Raw genomic sequence first — 20,894 nt, forward strand, 5'->3', positions numbered from 1 at the left:
GTGTCATCATGAATAATAAAGCTTTCATAATTTTCAATGCATTTAGAAATCATTTCTATACTTGTAATATGGCCAAAGTGCCTGCAGCTCAGGACTTCATCATACCTTTTGCGTAGTCTCTGAAATTCAGAGTAAAAATCTAGCTTTACACAGAGTCCTTAAAAGAGAAGTAGTGCAGCTGTGGGCAGCTTAAGCAGAACTGACCTCGGACACTATCAAATGAGGCCAGAAGCTTCTGCATTTGCAATCATCTGAGGGGTGAACTTGGATTCAGATAATTGCACACCAGCAGAGGCTTCCTGCGACGGTCAGAGCAATCTCACCGCCATGCTGGCACTCACTTGGAAATTCCCAGGTAACAGCACAGTGTGCAGCAACTGCACAGCAGAGGAGGAAAAACACATTCTCAAAGGTCTCACTTTCTACATGGACGTCTCCAGCAGTGAGTCTAACCTCGGCTTTTGCCCACAGCTGCATGCTTTGGTGTAGGGGTGCAGTTCCTCCAGGAAACTGTGGAAGGATGCAGGGGGTACTGTGCGACGCTAAATGCTGAGAACGTCTGACTGTCAGACTCCCTGCTGCCACAGGCACTCCTAGGTAGAAGAGCTTGGTTCTGGCTGGACTGCTTTCCCATAGCCTACTGCAAAGGTTTTTTTAGCAAAGCAGACTGAAGGGAAATGCACTGCATGTGGAAACGTGGCCTCCTCTGACCGATGTGGCCAAAATGGCCTGCATTTTATTTTATGACAATTGACTGTTGTATAGCTGAAGATTTATCTAGGTGAGCAGGCTGCTTAAAGGCATGACGGAAGAATGTGGGGCATATCAGGGACTCGAGTTCGAACTGGAGATGGCAGTAGGGGGAGAAGCAGAAATACAAGAGGTGTCATGCACAGATACTAGAGATTTTACTGTTAAGCTTGAGAGGTACCTTCTTGTGTTCTCTTGTGCCTGACGTTTGAACTTTACCCTTCCCAAATAAACCTCCTTGTCTGGTGGGATTCTCGCAGATACTGGAGAGGGAGAAAGGCAAAGGGGAGGCTAGGTTGTTATATTGTGTATGGTTCCAAGGAGGAAATGATGAGCCTGTTTAGATCTTAGGAAAAGGGAACATTTAGAGAGGGAGAAACAGGGCTTTCACATCTTGTGTGAGTACGAACCTTCTACTCTGAGTGTCTGGGCCTGCCTGTGGGTATTGGGTAAGACAGCCCAATCTGTCCTTAAGCCAGCGCAAGAATTGTATGCCAAGACTTGTGTTGAAGCTGCTCCTCATATGTGTGCAGATGGCATAAAATATCTGTCCTTTGTCGTACACTCCTGCATGTTTATTTATAAATAGTGAAACTGGATGACCCATGGGCAGTCATCACCCTAATGCAGAGCAGTCATAGCGCAGTAAACTTCACTGACCCTCCTATCAAAGGCCCAGTGTAGCTCAGAGGTCTGTCCTGTGTCTTTCGTTCAGCCACCTGAATGAACCTTTCACCTTGACCATGAAAGAGTTTTGGACCTTGTTAAAGTGCAGCTGTGGTCCTCAGTTGTTTGAAACAGCTATATGATTCAGGGCAGTAGACAGCATTTGTTGTGCCCTATGATGTGAACTGGAATCCTGACCTTTTGGAGGCCAGTGTATCTTGAGGAAAGAAGACATTGATCTGTTCCCTTCAGCAGATTGAGATGTAGACAAAATGGATGCCACAAAACCAGTAGGGCAGTTAGCTGTGATGTCCACTATTCTTCTGGGGCGTAACACGTTCACCCTTCCAATGGTTATAAGATCAATGTGTGGGGCATGTGAATTCTGTCAGTTTTATTTCCACAGCCAGAAAATTCATGCTGAGTGAAGGTCCACATGACATTGAGGGATATAGTCACTGAGGACTGTACAGGAACAAAGTATCTTCATGGAGACACAGCAGACATCAGCCACTCCTTATTTCTGGTAGACTTATCCACCCCAGACCAGTTGCCCAAGTTGAGATTACATGCATCAAAAGAGAAATGGCAATTTTCAGAAGGTGTGGCTGTAGAAGGCATTAGGCTGGTGTTGGAGGGAAGGTATAAACCCTTAAAGCAGAGGGCTTGGAATTCTAAAATACCAGCTCCATTACTGGTCACCCCATGTCTATGGGACAAAGCAGTGCCTTCAGTGGGTTTAACCTCCCTCACTCAAAACCTCTGTCTGACGGAAAGGACCCTTGGACTATGGCCATGGCTCAAGCCACTGTGAGAGGGTGAAAGTATCACTAAAGATCCTGATGAGCATCTGCTCAGTTTCCTGTCAGTCTAGGGCAATTCACAGACCAGTGCACACCATGTGTCCTAGCTCACTCCATAACAAAGGCAAGGATCAGCTTATCTGTCAAGACTGCATGCTCCTTATTTCCATGTGTGGCAGAAGCAATCTTTATGGGAAAGAAAGATTTGTAAGCCTAGTCTGTGTTTGATCTGTCTTCTGCAAACACTGATTACTTCCACCACATTTAAGTGAAAACATTTTAAAGTTTCATTGTTTGGATATTCTTAAAAATGAAAACAATATGAAACACAATAATCATTAATATGCATTTCCCGACAGAGTCTGCACCTTCCTTTGTATCTGAAGAGTGCCTGTCACATGGTAAATTCTAATTATAGCCATTAACTTAATGAGAGCCACAACAATAATAATGGCAAAATTCAAAGGAGGGAAATTGAGGAATGACAGAAAACACTGTAACTTGCTAGTTTCTCCATATATATGTGGTTTGGATTTGTATTTTGACTCCTTTCTATCTTTTAAATTGAAATAATGATTTTTTATGGGCCACGGTTATACTTAGTTTTCCTTTAAGAATATTCAGTAATGTATGTTATTGATCTAATTGACAGCAATGCCTACTTTGGAGCCATGAAGGTACAGTTTGCCAAACCTTTTAATTCATGATTACATACTACAGCAATGGAGACTTCAGACATTTAAATATCGGTTTGTTTGTTTATCTTCATATTGATCAAAAGAGGGCCCATTGGTCGCTCTTTGTAGAAGAACAAAAGACTCTTGAAGAATTATTTCTCACCAAGTCCTAGGTAAAGAAGGTCAGGACTTATAAATAGTATTCGGAGCTTTTCTTACACTTGTTTGAAACAAATTCTGCAGAAATAATCTGTGGAAGGGCATAAACTACAAAATACATATCATTTCTTCAAACTCTTTTTTTGTGCAACTTAGGGAGATATCCTAACAGGAAACATGTATTTTATCAGCTGATTTACTGGACTGCTCCTCAGTCCAGTATGAACATATGTGAAGAGTGTGGCTATAGCTGCCTATAAAATTATTCTCAAAAGTAAAGTGAAATACTTCTGAATTGACCCCAGCCTCTCAGGGAAAACAGAGACAGGCTGTAATACCCACTAAGTATTTTAAAACAGCCAATAAATTAACAGAAACCAAAGAAACTCTCAAAGCTATTAGTTAAATTTTAATCTATACCATATTTTATAAATACATGGGATCTAAGGGCTAGAAAGAGCCATTAGATCATATAGCTTTATTTCCTGAGCTCAGTGATTTATGTTTGACAAAAGCGAATCTTCCAGGCAGACTTCCAGACAATGCTTTGGCTATATTAAGTAGTGGAGAATCCACCACTTCCCTTGGTAGTTAGTGTTGCTGTAAAAGTCTGTACCTTAGTACTAATATGAATTTGTCTGTCTTCTTCAGCTTCTGGCCATTGATTTTCTTTATGCGTTCTTTAGTAGATTAGAAAGCACTTCAGTTTACAGTACAGTACTTGTACAACTGTAATTAAATCACCTTGATCTTTTTTCTTTTTTCTTATGATAAGCTAAACAGCTTCATTTCCTTTAGCGTCTCTGTACATGGCAATTTCTATAGCATGTTGGATCATTTCTATGGCTACTTGCTGTACTCTCCCTTTTTTCAACATCCTTTCAAAAGGAGAGACACGAGAACAGTTTGCAGTGAGTAAGCCCCATTTATATGCTACTTACTACTGCATTTTACTGGTAGTTCATGTTGAGTTGCTTCTCATCCCAGACCCAGAGGTACTTCTCAGAATTGTTCCTCTGTAGAATATGATGCCGCATTCCAGAGGTTTAACTTCTTCCATGTCTTACTCCTAACAATAGTACATAAATCTTTGCATTGTTCCACTTGAAAGGAAATTTGGGTTGGGTAATCAAGTGATTACTGATAGAATTCTATAGGATTGGACATGAAATGCTGATTCCTGAAGAACCTCCCAGAACAGCACTCATGTAAAAGCTGTTCCTTATTGAAAGTACCTCTTGAGAGGTATCACTTATGCTGTCACATTTGTAATATGATTTTATTTGCTATGTTGTGTAACATTAGGACAGTGCTAGTAATTTTGTGTCTACATTGTCTTCAAACTTTATTTAAAAAAGCTTTTCAAGATGATACTTGTTGAATATGAGGAAGGGAAAGGGAGGCCACAGTCTGAAGACACTTCTTCTGTGGCACACCTTGAAGGCAAACAAGACGCATCATTCTCTTCCAGCTGTCTGGCATGTGTGTGCATTCATAACATAGCTATTCCAATGGAATCAGTTTCAAAATTAGGGGTGACAAATGCACTGTCACACAATTAAGATACGTCAGCTCCTTTCTTTCAGTCAGCATGCAGCAATGTGCTGAGTGGTTCCATACTCAGCCCCAAGATATGACTGCCTGTACATCTTTTTAAACATTTAAAAAAAAAAACTAATGGATTTGAAATCTCCTTTCAAACCTGTTTGGAGGTAAAAGCTGTTAACATTTTATTGAGAAAAAAACTCACAACAAAACCCACCAAACCCAGAGTGTATTAACATGTTTTACAAAGTGGTATACATTAAAACAAAAGACTTGCTAAATTGCTGCATACCCAGAGGTAAATGTTCCATTTTAACCAGTGAATTCATCAGTTGAAGTACAGAGAACTTCTTTCCAAGGCATATGTAAGGCTGAAAGTACTCTGTCCTCTAAAAGCTCAAATTCTAGTGAGCAGTGGAGGATGTTCAAGACCACCACTCAAGACAGCACTAAGAAGAGAAACAGACTGTTAGGAAAAGGATGTCACTTGTTATATTCAATACTAAAGTAGCTTCTCTAAGAAAAGAATAATCTCTTTCACAGCCCTTCCTCCACCAAATAATAATAATAAAAAAGGTAGAAATAATCCTGTTTAATAAATTGGTCTGGAAAACAATGTGTATTGAAGAGGGGAAATCCTGGTCTATCAAGTAGGTGGGCTGGATAATATAATGTTTACAAGTTGAGGGTCAAATTCGCTTTACTTTTGCAACAGTGTGAATCAGTACGAAATCCGATGAGGTCAGTAGAGTAACTCTAGGTGCATATATGTATAATGGAGAGTGAAATTTTGATTCAACCATGGGTGGATTAAAGTAAATATTATCCTCCTGACAGATTTGCCAGCATGATAAAATAACAAAATTAATAAATAATAAATCTCAGACAATATTCTCTTTAAGATAAAAATGAGAAGAAAGAGTGAAACAGTGTGTGAAAATAACTGGCTCATTCATCTTAGGTTGATCTATAAGCCGTGGCATTTACTGATCTCTACCACACTGTGCATTCTCAAAGACAAAAGTAGGTAGTCAAATACATTGCAACTCTTTTTTTTTTTCCCTTTTCTTTTCAGATTTGTTTGGTTTTTCCCTCGTGCTCAGAAAGACATGAGAGTAGAAATGTTTTGTCTGCATTATGATACAGATGCCTTTCACAGGACAAGAAAAGGAAATTTTCCTGATCATCCATTTTCTGATTTCTGAGCCATTTCCCATCCTACTAAATTGCTTAATACTCCCTGTAGCTGGACCTGTGACCTGGAATCTTTATGCAAGATTAATGGGAAAGCAAATGGGAATTAGTATCTGGGCGGGTTGCTGCACAGCTCTTGCTTTTATCTAGCACTCCACCTGTTTTTTTTTTACAATTATGCTTTCATTAGTTTCTGAAGCCAGCGATCCTAAAAGACCTTCCCATTTCTTCTCTCTGTCTTCCCTCCCCCTCGTCCTCAATTCTTTCCATCTCCTATCCCAAAATTATCAGACTCACTCTGCTTGTAACTGACATGCTGACAGGAAATTATTACACGTCATTACACTTCTTAAAACACAATTTACCCAGCCTTTGCAAATTATTCTTCAGCAAGTGTGAGGGAGTAATGGAAACTGTCTATTCCACTTACAGTTGTCACTCATGCTTTCTTCTGTACAATGAACAATTTATGTTTTCTCTCTCTCCAAAAAAGGGCTGTGCTCGAAATATGTAAAAGCAACTTATCACGGAATAGGAAAATAAACCTCCTGTTCAAGTTGCCTTACTCTGCCTTATTACAGAGCCGATCCATTTTCTATCGTAACCTCATTAGTCCTCATGCAAGCACAGTACAGGCTGATGTTTATTTAGTAGGAGCAGACCTCCTTCTGACTTCTGGCCTGCCAATTGCACTTGACACTGCTGTAAAAGAAAAGCGATCTTGTGTGACTGTAGTACCCAAAACTGATAATCCACAATCATAATAGTCCTATTCCTTGCCTGACACTTTTATTCTTCTTCACAGATAACTACTGCAAAAGGGTGTCTGCGGTATCTTTTTTCCCCCTGTTGCTGCATCCTGAGTTTTGCTTTGCACTTGTTTGCCTTTTGCTTTTTTCTTATATAAATTCAAACTACCAAATCTTAACGGGAATGGGTTTTGTTTATTTAAAAGACTTAGAAACAAACAAACAAAAATTTTTAAAAAAATCATTGTGACACGCTCTCCCCCTCAACTTGATCATATTGATTAGCTTTCAGGCATTCCTCTGTCAGGCTCATTCTGCCTCAATGGGAGAAGGATGATGAATTGTCTGACTACTAGAGGCGGGGAGAAAGAAATGCTAAGCCTGGGTCTGGGAATTGGCTAAGTACTTCTGCGGAGCCTCAGACTCTCAATTGCTCTCAGCAACTTGGCCTCCTTGATTTATAAACTGGAGTGGTGATTAATGATCTTTTAAGTGGACAAGGCAGGCCAAATCTGCACAAATCGGGCCACTCAAACATGACTACTACTTGTAGGAGAAGAATAACAGCCTTTACGTAAAGGTAATTGAGACCGCTTCAGAGGATCTGGTAGTCTGCTTCATCTGAAATAAATCAGCCACACAGGCCATCTATTTTTGAAATCAGTCCTTCTCATCAAACCTCCTCAGGTCAACACGTGGGGCTGAGAATGTGGTGGGTTAGCAGATGTACTTCAGGTCAGTAACAAGGCAGATCGAGCAGCCCCCGTGCTCAGAGAGGAAAGAGCATCCCACCTGGGCATCCCGCTGCGGCTTCTCAGCATCAGCACTGAGCTTGATCCTACCTTTTTCTGTGCCTCCGTATCGGACAAACGGGGCCTGCCCTGTGGGTTAGAGGCTTGGTTCCTCTCCCTTTCATACTTGTCCCATACCTGTCTCTCTACGACTTTCACCTGGGCTGCTTGTGACTACCTGCCTGTCAGTGTGTACTGCCTTCAGGGGCTTGTGGCCATATCTGCTGCGCTTCAGGGCCAAATCGGGCTTCCTATTTCCTTGAGGGAGATGAGCTCAAAATGTTGTAATCAAGTCTCAAAAGCTGTCAGCCTTGGCTCCTCCTGGATGCCCAATGGTGATTAATTTAAACAGACAGAAACACTGACTGTAAGTGCTCAGTGCCCAGTAGCTTGTGTGAGCTATCCCTTTCCTCCAAAATTTGGCTCCTCAGGCAAGCACTTAGTTTGCCCATCCTTAGGGCCAGCCATGCAGACAAGTGATCTCCCTTAAAGGGACTAGTGAATTTGAAAGCCACTGCAGTGTCTGCAGCCCAAGACAAAAGTCTTTTCATGCCGTGCTTGTAAGATGGAGAACAAAAATCGTGGGCCATAATGAATATTTATCAAGGAAATGATACCTGGAATCAGGAAAGCTGACAAGCAGTAAATAAAGGGGGAGGCTAGAGCAATTGAGCAGCGTGCGGCAGCAGGATCAATAGCAGAAAGGTAACTTGTGGTTGGAAAGCAGCACACGCTCTTCCCCGGAGGGAGATTCCAAAATAGTTTCAATCTGGTGTCCCCTCCAGGGAAAAATCCCTTTTATCTGACGGGGGGGGAAATCACAAGCCTATTTTCTGAAACTCAGTTATAACAAACAGAGGCGTTTGCTGTGAGGTTGGTAATATCTCTTCCACTAGCCATCCCCAAGCAGAGGAGTTGCAACTAAAGTAATGAATTATCCCCAGACTCAGGCTATCTATGGATAACAAACATCATTAGTCTGTTTCCATGAATGCTGTGGCTGTGGGCTTCTATAAAACCTAACCCCAAATTGCAGTTTCTCACAAGAGGACTGGAGAGGTTGAAAAACACACTACAAAATCCTCTCTAGAGGAACTTTCCTGTCTGTCTTGCCATTACTGAAATGTTGCTTTTAATAGAAGGGGTGTGGGAATCACAAGACTCACAGCTCTGCACCCTGTTGTCTCCTTGAAGGTGACTTCCCTGCTTTGGTGTATTTCGGTTTGTTCTGGTAAAAAATGTATAGAACAATAGCTGACTCACAGAGTGGCCGTGAAAACAAGTTTTAAATATCTGGAGACCATCAGATGCAAAAGCACAGGGTTATATACACAAATATACATATACATGTATACACACACACACACGTGTGCACACACATTCTCAGATGCTCCAAGTATCTCCTCTGTCGTAATTGAACTGTTTCTTCTGACAGCAACTGCTTTGAGGCTAACAGCATAGCCATTAGTTTTAATGTCAGCTTTTAAAAAAATTTGAATTAGTCTTACTGTTACTATTATTATTTTAAGATTGTAAGGAGAGAATGTGATGTGAAAGATCATTCAGTGCAGAGATCTTGTGCACCGGAAACTCCTGTGTCTCATTGGTCCTTTTTGGGATGCCTATTCTGTTATAAGTGGAAATAGGTTCTGATGGAGAGAATAAAAATTATTAGAGATCCATTCAATGTTGTTTTTGTTTTGTAGCCTGGTTTAGGCATAAATATTTTTTTTTGTTCTTATGTGGGAAAACTCTTGAGGAGGTTTCTGATAATAATATCCTGCTAAAATTTGAATCCTGTGGCACACTCAAATCTGTGTGCCAAGCAGATAGCTTTTTAATAAGTCATTAATGTTTTGAATTGTACTTATTTATATGTTCAGGTTCTTTTTACTCTTGAAATTATCTTATTTTCATACAACCATCCAGTTTCAAAGTTTATTTGTAAAAAAACAGTAGCCAACTCATGCAATTCTCATTCGCAATCGGTAGCAAAGTTTTGTGTAAGATCCCAATACAGATGTCCTGTTCCAGTGCATTGAGCTAGGTCTTAAAATAAAATTAGAACACACATCTGTGTGTGTAGAGGTATATGTTAGTGTGGAGCTTGAAAACAATTGTTCTGTCAGTCATTGACTAATTGCTCCGTGAGAGGGTCATATCTGCCAGAAGAGAAGAAACTTCCATAGCAACAAGTTTCAGGACTTGATGGGCGCTTAGTTTGTGGCAGTAGTAACTTCTATATGCAAAACAGTTATTTCACTCGTCCATGCCTGAAAAGCTCAGCTGTATTCTCCCCAGAGATCTTGCAACTGGAAACATGGGGAAGATAGAAAAGTTAGTTCTAGCCCATGTCAGAATGCGATGTTGATGTGAAACTAAAACTTCAATGACAACCACAGCAGACCAGCCTTCATTAGTGATGCTTTGTCTTCCAGCCTGTTGCATAGTCTGTTATCAGGACTCTTCTGACTTGATACTGACCGGAGAAAAATCTCTTCCTGAGCTGAGAAGAGAATGGAGCACCCTATGGCAAGACTCACAAAACAAAGGGATAACTCTTGACCTTCAAATGGCTTACGGAAGTAGTTTCTGATCTCTAATGTTGGCTGGGAACTGCTGATAGTACAGCACTCATTGGAAAGTGAAGCCATGTTACCCGCTCCTTCTTGGGGAAAAAAAAATAAGTCCACTTTCTGTAGCACTCCTGCCTTATTTTGGCCAGTCATTTTTGACCCCATTCTCATTTTCTTGGAGCTTGCTGCAGTGTGGAGACAGGGCTCTCTCTGCTGCCGAAAGGAGATACGGAGCTGGGTTTCCAGAGTGTGTGGCTGCCTTGGGCCACCCATGCAGCTCCTTCTGCAAGGCAGCCAAGGAAGGCTTAGGATGAGGCTAGCAGAACCTTGCAAAGTGAACTTCTCATCTATCTGGAGGAGGGCTGCTGGAAGACAGTCATGCATCAATGAACTCTGTCATTGACTGTCATGGTATTTCCTGCTGAATGCCACTCCCAAAGCAGCTATAGGTTTGATTTCCATGTGTTGGGCCATAGAGTTTGTTATTGTTTTCATCAACTTTATCTAAGTGATATCTAAGGCACTCTTCCGTTCTTTTAAATTCTAACCCACCCCTAAACTCTTTTCCACTGTAAATATTTCATCCTTCACCAGGGAGTTAAAATAAATATAAATGTGTAAATGTTAACCTGTTCATTCAAATTATTAATTCAAATTATTGAGTTTCATGCCAAAATCTAACTTCCCGTGTTGCAGTCTAGTTCCAGAAATTGTATAAGCCGAATGCAGTACAACACTGATGTTTTTCATATAACCAATTCCCCCTATTGGCTGTTTGCGAGCTGTCTTGTCTCCTTTCTTTTTCTTTCACAGCATTTTCAGCCTTGATAAATACAGGGCCACTACTATGTCTTGAAAAACAAGTCAGCACATACAAGAACAATAACTGTATTTTATGGCTCAAAATCCAACCGTTTGATACAACTGGCTTCTACTTTTTGCAACCATTTATTAAGATTCCACATCTGCCCACAGACAGAATATGCTGAGAAGAACTGTTACACTGTCATGGCAAAAGTTTATTTTGCTATGGGTTGTTTCATCTCCAACCAGTTGCAATATTGATTTCTCTCAGTGGATTAATTATCAGTGGCAGTTTCAGTCTTCCTTGCAATGGGCAGAAGGAAAAATGATGTTTTTATTTCAAGGAGGTCTATTGACAATTGTGCCTGGGCTTCCCTTGGGTCTTAAAGTCAATGAAGTTAGAAGACCCATGTCATGAAAGTACTGTGCATGAAATTATTTATTTTATCTGTAGAGGTAGTATCCTGTGCGTGCCATGATGACTGTTTAATTTAAAAAAAAAAAAAAAAAGCTGGCTTCATATGGTTGTCATATGATATTGTAATTGTAAAAGCAACACTGAAATTGGACAAATATCAAATGATAGCATAATATTAAAAAAGTAACAGGAGTTATTTATACCAGCAAAAAAACCCAATTAAAATGTTTAATTTGAATAGAGAGGCTGTGTTCTTCTGTTACAGAACATTTCCAGTTAAAAGCACTATGCAGTTTGGAAGGAAAATCCAAGCTTGTGTTGTTGCCAAAAAAGCTCTGTGGACATGTGTATAAAACGTCAGGGATCTGTAAAAACAAAAGCCATAATGGATTAAATTTTGGATTTTCTTGTTTTCTTTTCTGTCAAACCCTCAAAATACACGTAAATAATACCCATTGATATACCTACCTTTTGATAAAATATGTTTCATTCTGTATGGATAAACTATGTATAATTTTCTCTATATATAATGTTCTACACATAACTATTCTAACTTTGATGGTATTGTCACAATGCACGTATTATGTATGGATTATGTACTCATTAATTTGAAAAAAATACGATGAATATATTACTATTAAATTACTTATTTCGGTGTTGTTTTTTTTTCTCCAGATCTTAATTCAGTTACTACATAAACCACATGTGAAAAGACTGCAAAGAAAAAATTAGAAATGGTGTGGGTAAGAATGCTGGTATTCCTTTCATTGCATTGTTTTGTCTTCAAATATGCTTTCAGCTGCGCTACAAATTTCCACTGCAGCATACATGATGGATGATGCAAATTTGCACAAAATAATGGGAGATTATATAGTTGGGATACACGATCCAAAATGTTGCAAAGAAAATGATATAGCCTGGATTCAATATCTGATTCTTTTAAACTGGAGACCACTTATTTTCCTGAGATTATGTTGTAGACATGTAGGCTAATTGGTTTGCATATCTGGAACATACTCCATCAGTTTTGTTACTTTCAGGACATAGGCTGATTTTGTAGGAGTGCAACTGAGAAAGATATATTTACTCACAGAAGAGCTAATTTGATAAAGAATCAAGCATGAATACAAAACTCAGCGATAACATTCACAGCAACACTGTTGAATTTACTCTGTAAATTTGAAAAGCTTGCAAAATGTTTCCTTCAGCTGTTTGGTCCCTCAGCCTTCTGCAGAGGTAAACAAAGAAGGAAAACATTATTTAAATATCTTCCTTATCTCCAACACTTTACAAGATGATTATTTCTCTAATCACCACAGCCCAAGGCACCAGGAAAGCCCAGGAAGACATCCCATAAGGTTGAAAAATAATTCCCCTTTTAAATAGAACGGGAAATGGACTGGTGAGCAGGTAGTGACAGTGACTTCTATGGATTTTTAATAAATTGACCTTATTCTGAGTCCTCCTGTCCCTTTCCCAGTCAGAGACTCTAGATTCATTAACTAGAGCTCAGCTGTACCGTAGTTACAACGTTGTTACATTGCAAGTCTCATTTTTGCTGTATAGCGTGGTCACTAATTCCCACCAGCTGTGTAAGTAGTCATATAGTTTTACTTATGTTCAACACAAACATAATGAGGTAATTTGTTGAGAACCGGACTATAGCGGAAGCTCCAAGCAGATGGGATTTTTTTTTTTTTTTTTTAACTAGATGTGAAGTATTCTTACACTTCAGAGGAATCCATTTCTTGTTCTCTAGCCAGATGCAATGAATGTTTGGAGAAGTGGCAGAACACCAACTAAGAAGGGAGGTCCACTTCTAGCAATGTTTTGTATAAGTGAGCTAATGACATTGTTTCCTCATCATCCCAATTCCAATGGAAAAAACTGGCTTTTAAAAACTAATACAAAGTGTATGCAGCTTTTAGCCTTCGTCTTGGGACGTGTGATTTTTTAAAATACTCTTTCAGGACTATAAGTAACATTTCAAATGGTCTAAAAATGGAAAGATTTGGGTAGTGGAAAGTACAAATTGATATTTTCCATGTGCATATGTCTTTTTACAATAAATTCAAGGACAAATACTATTAATTTAATAAACATATGTATTGGAAAAAAGTATGGAAAGCCACATAAGAAAATTAACATCAGTACGTTGTAGCAAACAAAACAAAAAACAAAGAAACCACAATAAAGTTAAAAAAAATGAGTGAAGCAGATGTGCTTTTTCATGCTTGACCATGTCAGAACCACGGCATCGCTGAGATTGGCTTAAGCCATCACAGATGAAACACATCAGGAATTCCTCAAAAACCTGTAGTGTGCATGTTCATTTAGATAGTAACATTCAGCATCCTGTTCCTTCCCTTGCAATTAAAATACCTGATTTGAAAATTAATCACATATATTTACCACAAAAGTGGTTCAAAAAGAGGCTTCTTTGGAGTCCTAAACACAATCCACATGGCCACATGTGCTTACTTGCTGTGCTGGCTGGAGAACAAAAATGTAGAGTTCCGGCATTGTCACTTCTCTCTCTTTATTATGGGCATATCCTTTATCCTTGAAAGCCAGGATATAGATGCCTTTGGGATCTTTTATTTCGTTATTTATAAACTTATTTTCAGATAAGGCTCGATAATTATTTTCAGATAAGGTTCCCAGAAGTCATCATTCACTGTTCAGTCCTGAGGAAGCTATGTGGAGCTGCATAATTTTTAGACTTTCATGCTAGAATTACTCAATTTCATATGTAGTGGCACACGCATAAGTGTGCGAGATATAAAAACATAACGTTACTCTCCAAAGTGCTAACGTAAAAGGGAAGAAAGAAAACAAATTACATTTTTTCCTACTGAAGAAACACGTAGATTGGCTACTGTCAACATAGTTTTATATAGACATAGAAGTTTGCTTGGAAATGAAGTATACGTTTGCTACACAAGGAAGCATAGGTAAGTACACAAGCTGCAAAAAGCATAACAACGTAGTGGAAGGAAACTGACAAGTGTGCACTAAAACAAACTCAGCCTGGTACCTAAACTTCTAGGATCCTAGGATTTTGTGGCAAATTCTTGTGTCAAAAACAATAAAACAGTTACAATTGTAATGTGATTATCCAAGATTAAAAAAGACAGAGAAAGGGAGATATTTTCCAGTTATATTCATGAGTTGAATTAATATATATATCTCTCTCGATGATCAGTCCAGAACTTGGGCTACACTGTGAACTTACAGCATAATTATACTGCAGTTATGCAGCTGTATCACAATATTCAATTCTTCAATAAAAATATCTGATATTTAAATGCCTGAAAGATGAAGTACAAAAAATGTGAGTCCAAGATTGGTTTAAAAACTTGGAAACAAAGGTACATGCAAACACACATGCTACATAAATACATAAAAATATATTTTAAAGTTTCAGTGATTTAAAAGAAAAGCATCTAGAGGTTTCTAAGCATTCCGGCAAGAAGAGATGGAATAAAGGACATGTACCAATTTTTTTTAACATATGCACTCTCTCTACAGATAATATTGAGGGGCGGACACACTGAAATTGTGTGATAAATCTTAAACGTGGATGGGTGCATATGGATCATGATGGAAACCCTCTCCCCTCCTCTCTCCTTCCTTTCCCTTCCCTTGTCTGCCTTTCCCTTCCCTTATCCCTTACCCTATCCCTTCCCACATTCTCTTCCCCTTCCCATATCCATTCCCTTCCCTTATCCCTTCCTCTTCCTTTTTCCTTACCATATCCATTTCCTTCCCTTCTCATCTCCTCTTCCTCTTCCTCTTCCTCTTCCTCTTCCTCTTCCTCTTCCTCTTCCTCTTCCTCTTCCTCTTCCTCTTCCTCTTCCTCTTCTTTTCCCTTCCCTTCCCTTCCCTTCCCTTCCCTTCCCTTCCCTTCCCTTCCCTTCCCTTCCCTTCCCTTCCCTTCCCTTCCCTTCCCTTCCCTTCCCTTCCCTTCCCTTCCCTTCCCTTCCCTTCCCTTCCCTTCCCTTCCCTTCCCTTCCCTTCCTCTCTCTCAGCATTAGTCATGTTTGTTGAATTTAGCAAGTGAATTGGAATTTTTGCAAAGGGCCATATGATGCATCCTGACCCCAAGTTGGCAAGATGAATTTCCCTCCCCTAAAGTTCCTGTATATAAAGACCAATTATGCAGATGAGGAGAATTTCCCCCAAAATAAATTGCATGTTCCATCTGATTATGGGTAATAGATTATTTCAGACCTATACTGTCCTCAGGTGGAATTGAAGGATCCTTTAAACATCAAGGAGTATATTCATAACCATTATCCTCTTAACCCTTTGATGTGAAGAGATTGCTATAAAATTTACTAAATTCATCTAAAATGGCTTTTGAATCTCCAATCACTTTGTTCTCTGCATTAATAATACTAGGACTAATCCTGCATGACTTGTGAGATTTAAGATGAGTAGCTAATAGCTTTTGAATCAAGGGTGCCTTTCAAGGGTGCCTCTAAGCAGTATCTAAACCTGTGCGTGTGCAATTTGTCTTATCCAAATTGGAGCATATTCAGAAAGCTATGTAACCTATATACAAACTGCATTTTCATTCAAGATGTATGTAGACTATGATCTTCCTAACTCATATATGCAAATATAGTCTGAGGATTAACAGTGGATTTTTACACAGAGAACAGAAAAGAACTACACATGACTTCTTACAGCTACTTCTGAAAATTTAGCTCTATCCAAGTAGCGACTGTGGGGGTTTGATTGCTCTTCGTCTGATTTTGGATCCTAAGTGCTTTTGCTTTTCTTCTTGGTTCCAGGATTTCGTCACCATGGCATTAGATTACAGCTAACACACTGAGACTAGTATTTTCCCCCTCTGTTCTCTACCCCTCACCATTTGGCCTTCAGGTGAAAAACAGGGTCAGAAACACTAGTCAGTGGGAGCGGCTGCAGACACAGACAAAGCCTGAGCCTTTCTATATCCAGAGACTGTTTGCAATATCACCATTTTTTTGGCTCTCTACTTTCTCTGACTTTCTTCTTCCTTCGTAGTCTTTGCATCCAATGTTTATTCTTACCTGGTTCTTTTGCCCTTCTTCTCCCCTGTTTTAACTCCCTCAAATTCAATATTCCTTTTTCCGCCTTTATTCTTTTCATGTACCCCCAGGTAACCTCCCAATTCTTTCTTTGACATCCCTCTGTCCCCCAAAGATATAGTAGAATATACATGCTACTTTCTGCTGCTTCTACTTTCTTGCCTATTTAGAGGATAAACTTCTCAGAACAATGACTCTCTGCTACTCTTTATGCTCTGTGCCTAGCACAAAAGGACCCCAAACAAAAGCTCACTCACAAATCTTATGTATGAAATCTTGAAATGTTGGGGGTTTTTTTCAGATTCATGTAATTTGAGCATTTTCATGTTCTATTGCAAACCAAAGACAATTTCATGAACAGAAACAGAACAAATTTCCAGAAAATTTTGTCTCACTTATCAGAAGTAATAAAATCAAAACCAATTCAAGATAACATAGTCTATGTGTGATCTTGGATAGCATTACAGGATATGAATCCTGTTTCTGAAAGTATAATTTATGCATTTAAATGATTCAGCCTGTTTACAAAATGGTTACTTCAGAAGTTCGTTAAGCTATCATCACCAATGACCTTCAAGATCAAAGCCCTATGTATTGAGATGTCCCTCCAGAAACATGAAATCAAGAATGGCATCAGCACCAATCTGGTGCATCCTCTTTCCCTTTCTCTGATAATGCAGTGAACTGCCTAGTTTAGAGCAAAATGAAATGTCCTTTCTCTCTCTGTCCTAAGAGAAAATGAGATCATTCCTGACCAAAAATTATGAAAAGCAAGTATTGCCATGGCTGTGAACAGATGTTCCCTACACCTGGGAGGATAATTTTTCCCATGATCTAAAGGTAGAAGAAACTAATGCTTGATACCCAGAAATAGTGACAAGAGCTGTGGGATCCAATGCCTTTGTGTATTTCATGCTTGTGCCTGGGGCAGGAGGTTGGACAAGAGGACTCCAGAGGTCCTGGCCAACCTAAATTATTGAATGATTCTTTGTTCAGGGTCAGGTCTTCAGGGACACTGTTGCATACTGACTGGACTGTGTCTTACCTGCAAAACCAAGGTGCACTCCAAATCTGTGTCCTGTCTCTATTTTGAGATGAAAGCTGGGGGCAATCCACTTCTCTGTCTCTCTTCCCATTCTTTCCTCCCTTTTCTCCTTAACCCACAGCATATGAGAACATACTTGTGTGGACAGTTGGAAAGGGTGAATGCGCTGGGCAGATCTCTGCTGTGGATGTTGAGGAGACCAGGCTCTGTTTTGGATGATCAGGAGACTTGGGAGACTACTGCTACTGCAGCTTGGTTATTATGGCCTTTGAGTGTGTGGTTGAGTTCACATCCATTGTGGGAGGGAGAGCTAAGCTCACTTAAGGTATGGAAAATACGTAGCATCTCACAAGTGATCTTCAGAGAATGCCAAAGAGCTGAAAACCCAGTGATAGATGTGGGACTCAGCCTGTGAAGGCTGTTAAGGAAGAAGCCATTTTCTAAGCCTTTCCTTAGGCCTATTTGGCACTAGCTGTGAACGCTTGAATACTGCATAATAGCAATTAAAATGTGTCACAAACCAAAGCAGCAATCAACAAACTGTACCCTAAGAAAATATCGAAGAGTAGAGTTTACAAGTTGTAAAAGAATAGGTGATAAAACTACATTTTATTGAAAACACGGAATACATTCACAACTGGGAAATTCCAATGCTGGACAATACATAGATACATACAATATCATATCACATCACAGCATGCAATGTTTTAAGATCAATAGGATAGGTAATACAAATTTGTTTTATTGAGTGACTTTAACAAAAATTCTAGTATACTCAGACTGAAAGAGAGGTATGTCTATGTGTAATCAGTTTTATGCAGCTGTTGACTTCCTGGGGAGGCCAAAGTAGCTATGTCTGCAACATCAGTGCTGCTTCATGCACTGTATCTTCTCAGACACTCAGGGCTAACGTTGCACACACCTACATCCCCGCTCTTCACAAACCTCTTGCCAAGAAGTAGCTAATAGTTTTCTTATTTATGTAAGGGAAACACAGGCTCACAAAAACAGTAATGACCAATAAAGCTGCATTTTGCGCATACCACTAGTCCTAGCTGTTCAGTGAGGTACTGTTTATCAAAGTAGTAGAACAATGACTTATACCATCTGAGAATATGGCACAGGAACTGCATTTAATAGCATTTGTTGAGTTATCTTTGCTGGTAAAGTTGTATTACCCAGAAATAGATTGTTAAAGCTAAACGTGACAGTTCTCTGTATTTTCCAGCAGACAAAGGGCTGTCAAATACCCTTTGCATTAAAGAATTTTCTTTAAATAACCTTCAACACAAAAAAATTATTTCCAAACTTACCCATATATATGCGTCCCATCATCTGCTTAGTTATGCACATCTACTAAATATACCTTTTTATTAAGCTACTAGGTTTTGCTCCCTAAAATAGACTTTCACTAAAATAATTCTTCTTTCTCCATAACAAAATAAAAATAAAAAAATAAATAGTGCAGTTGACAATAGCGCACAATAACTGTGCTATTTTTTCTAACAAATCATGATTTGTCAAGAAAACAGTTATTAGCTCTTACTCTTCTGTACCTTTTCTTTGCCTCTGAATTACACCTTCCTTCATTTTATAACTGTTTGTGTCACGATCAGAATATTTTGCATTAAGGTTTTGCAATTGCTTGCCTGTGCTGGTGTTCAAATTCCCAGGCATACTATTTTCTGAAAGGATGTAAGTAAGGATACATTTTAATTAATGTTGATTTTATAAGATTTTAACTCTGCCTGATGGATACATGCTAAAAATCAATCACTGTCTCTTAATTTTCAAATCAATCCAAGAATATATGAAATGAAACATCACAAAAGGCACTTATGTGGAAGATCTAAACTGATGGGGAACTGTTTGATTTATTATACAACAGATAAGATCTGCATGATACAGCTTCCTGATGGTTTATGAGCCTATGAAATCTTTCTGATTAAGGTTATTCCTGAACTCTTAAAATTTCATATTCCAGTCTGTACTCTATCATCAACATATAATGCTAGATTTGGATTGATAAACTTAGTAATTATAAAAAGAATCCTCCTGTTGATTTAATGAAGAGGTGCTCTTTGGGTGGAAGATATAAAAATGGAACTAACTCTTGCCGCAGCACATCCTCAAGGAAGCAGCAAAACCGACCACTTGTTTTCCTTGGTCCCATTTAAAGAAAGCTTTTCAGCATGTGCTTAAATTCAACCTTATTGAAAACAACACGTATGCATGTTTTTAACATTAATATAAAAATCTCCCAATAAGAATGATTTCCTGAGTGGGAGCTTTAATCTCTACCAAGTATTTAGTAGAGCTCAAAATAGGATGAACATGTGGCACTTTTATTTTGCATCAGAAATTTGCATAATAAAGGATTAAACTGACAAAAGAAGCGACTTAAAAAAAAAAAAAAAAAGGTTAGCCAAATAATTGAAATTTATCCTTAATGGGCAGAGGAGAGAAAGTATACATGAAAGGCCTTTTGGGATTTCTGCAAAAAACAAGAACCACATGAAAAGTCAGAGGATGTTTTGGTTATTTTTTACCCTGTATTTCTATGAATCCATTCAGATGGATTCATAGATTTTACTTGTCTTTCTGTAAAGCAATTAGAAAGCTTTCAAAGTGGAAAAGAAAGTCCTTTATCAATTAACTATCATTTTCCATTTCCTTGTTTGTGATCCTGTGGCTACTAAGCATCAATAATTTCTGCTTTGCTACAATGTCACCAGGAAGATTGATTGTGCATGTCACCTCGATGTGAGAAGATTTAAATGGAAAACATATACTTGCAACACCACCAAATTCACTTTTGCAAAAAAGAGCAACTCAATTATATTTTTAAAAATACAAGTTTTAAGATGCATCACATCTCTGTCCAGATGAAAGCTCTGAATGTTCCCTCAGCATTTTAATTGACATTGTTGTAGTACTTGTAACCATGCAAACAGCAAGCACCATACCTAAAAAAATATTATTATTATTAAAAATCAAGCACTCTGAAAATAGGAAGAGCCAAGATCAAGGTTGCATAGGTAAATTTAAGTCATCTGCCTGTGCATATAAATTATGATACTGTTAATTAGATGATCAGTTTAAGATCACATGAATACAGTAGGCCTTTGCTTTCTTCAGCAGATAGAGTAGGTGGTGGTTAGGAAACTTATCAACAACTGGTTTTCAGATTTTCCTTCCAAACTCTCCTCCAAAAGAACCCTTCCCATTCTGATGAGCAAGGTGCCTATGGACTTGTGCCTAACACTTTCGGCACTCATTTTCTACATGTTTTTGGAGACACTTTAGCCCTCTGCTCAAAACTGGTATTTTTCATGGGCTGGCGTCTGCAGAACTGTTTAGGCTTTGGTGCTGCTGAAAGCCCCATCCAAGCCTGGAACAGGATAGTCGGGTTATGTACGGGAACGTCTCTTTGAGCATCGGGGTGCTGTCCTTCGGGTGTGCTCACTGAAAAGAAAGGATTGACACCGTTTTGAGCAAGTTGCCTGCTCCACTGACTCGTGATGTTGAGGACTAAAAACGAGTGTCTGTTTCAGAGCCTCAGTTTCTAAGACAGTGCTCTATGGAAGCTGTTTGTTCTTCTGGCCTAGTAATTTTTTCTTTTATACAAAGATGTGAAGA

The 20,894-nt window shown here is 39.0% G+C and overlaps 1 long non-coding RNA gene across 1 annotated transcript in view; it reads left to right on the forward strand.

The window, feature by feature from the left end:
- The window catches only part of LOC141738389 (uncharacterized), a 34,204-nt gene that overhangs the window by 8,359 nt on the left and 4,951 nt on the right, over positions 1-20,894 (forward strand). The window contains exon 2 of the long non-coding RNA XR_012585375.1: positions 11,808-11,875. This is a non-coding gene — a long non-coding RNA (uncharacterized LOC141738389). The remainder of the gene's footprint in view (positions 1-11,807; positions 11,876-20,894) is intronic.

Source organism: Larus michahellis, chromosome 2 (assembly GCF_964199755.1).
Source record: "Larus michahellis chromosome 2, bLarMic1.1, whole genome shotgun sequence".
Lineage (NCBI taxonomy): Eukaryota > Metazoa > Chordata > Aves > Charadriiformes > Laridae > Larus > Larus michahellis.